Source organism: Cyprinodon variegatus, unplaced genomic scaffold, assembly GCF_000732505.1.
Source record: "Cyprinodon variegatus isolate N-32 unplaced genomic scaffold, C_variegatus-1.0 Scaffold1013, whole genome shotgun sequence".
NCBI lineage: Eukaryota > Metazoa > Chordata > Actinopteri > Cyprinodontiformes > Cyprinodontidae > Cyprinodon > Cyprinodon variegatus.
In genome coordinates, this window is record NW_015151466.1 from 25,148 (window position 1) to 27,072 (window position 1,925).

Here is a 1,925-nt window from a genome sequence, read left to right on the forward strand (position 1 = left end):
TAAATTAACTTAAAATGCAGAAATCTGCCGGCATAATATGTTCGCTTTTATTATCCTGGTGCCTGCAGGTTAGATTATTTAGATGAAAAACACCTGCTAGCTGCCGCGGTGAACTGCTGCAAGGCAAAGAAAGGATAGAGTAGCTCCGCCCAACGCACGTCAGACACACTTTTGCACCGTGCAGCCAAGCTGCTTCGGCCGCACGTCAGAACTAACTGGTACAAGCAGCAAAAAATTAAGCAGCAGACGCGATTTTGCTGCTCCTGCTGCGTCCAGTGTGAACGTAGCATTACTTTGAACGTTCATTTGTTTCACCATGTTTTTCACATCAGCTGTGAGATGGGCACAAATGGAGTCACAGATTAACAGCGATGGTGATGCGTGGAAAAAACCACCTGGTCTCCTTACATTCACCTCCCTCAGCCACGCTTTCATCATCTCCCCTGTTCTTTTATACACAATCTACGCCCACACTCCCCCCTTTAACGTTTTCATGGTGGTCTCAACAACGTCCGCAGTAACAACACACATAGGGCGCACCACACTATAAGGCACGGCGCACATTTTGAGAGAAAAAAAGACGTTTATATGCGCCTTATACTAAGGAAGTTAAGTGTATGCCAGTTTTTTAGGAGATTCTGGGACATCGAGCATACGCTGGATAAGGCTGGTGTGACAGGGGCCTATTTATTCCAACACCAGTGTCCAGGCCCGGGGTGGAAGATTCCTCTAATCCTCTTTCTAAATGATTCATCCTGACGCCTTACAGCATAATGTCTTCTGCCAAGGTTCAAGTGCCAAATGATTTATTTTCATTTATGTCAATAAAATCTTTCTAATTGCTTCTTTTCTCAATGTGAGTCTCTGTAGTCCTAAAACTGCAGACCAAGCATGGCTTAGGGGAAGTTTTCACCCTGCTGGTGTTTAGATTATAAATGGGAGGGGCTAACACAAGAATGAGATAAAGCCCTTCATCTACTGGGTTAATACATTTTGCACATTTGTGTTAATAGTGTTTATATCTTCTTTTTTTCTGCAGCCTTTGTTATAATCTATATGACTGTAATATTGTGTTTCTGGCAAAGTAAATTGATTCTGACACTATATATCAATACAACAAGGCTTGATTTTCAAAATACAGACTGAATTTCAACACAGCAAAATTCCACATGTTTAAATAGAAATAAATAACAACCAGTCTTCCAGGGCAAAGGTTCCTGTCCTGTTTGCCTCTCATCTCATACAACATATCAAATGTATATATATATATATTGTAAATGCTATTGTTTTGCTTGTAAAATAATTCTGAAATCCAATAGATGACACTGTTGCACCTTATATAAGTTTGTACTTATGGTTTATTTAATATAGTTTTAATATTTGTGTGTTGTACCCTATAATCATAGTTTGTTTTAAACATTAGTCACAGTATTTAATTTAAATAAGATTAAGATGGATGCACGTATTTTGAAAAATCACGTTTCCATTTCCTGTCAACATTGTAAGCTATTGTCACCACACGTTCTTCAGCATGGACTGTAAGAGCTCATAAAAACTAGAAACTGCGTTAAAACTGAAGATTTAAACAGAAGAATAAACCCAGCCTTAGTCACAAGCTGGCCAAAGTGGTATGTTTATTTGCTATGTTGTGAGGGTAATCATTTCTGTTTTTATTTTTGTGCTTATTTTGTCAGTTCTACGGTGTTTAAGAGCATGAAAAATCAGTAAGAGGAACTTTTGTCTTCGCGTTGTAACTGAGGCCGGCATATATATATATTTAATTATTTTCTCCCCCCTCATGGGGTGGTATGTGTCATCCTCAAGCTCGGGTCCTCTACCAGAGGCCTGGGAGTTTGCGGGTTCTGCGCAGTATCTTAGCTGTTCCTAGGACTGCGCTCTTCTGGACAGAGACCTCTGATGTTTTA

The 1,925-nt window shown here is 39.7% G+C and overlaps 1 protein-coding gene across 1 annotated transcript in view; it reads right to left on the reverse strand.

Moving 5' to 3' along the window:
* Positions 1–1,925, reverse strand: part of LOC107100803 (tumor necrosis factor receptor superfamily member 6-like) — a 12,315-nt gene that overhangs the window by 9,177 nt on the left and 1,213 nt on the right. The gene's annotated exons all lie outside the window — the stretch shown is intronic.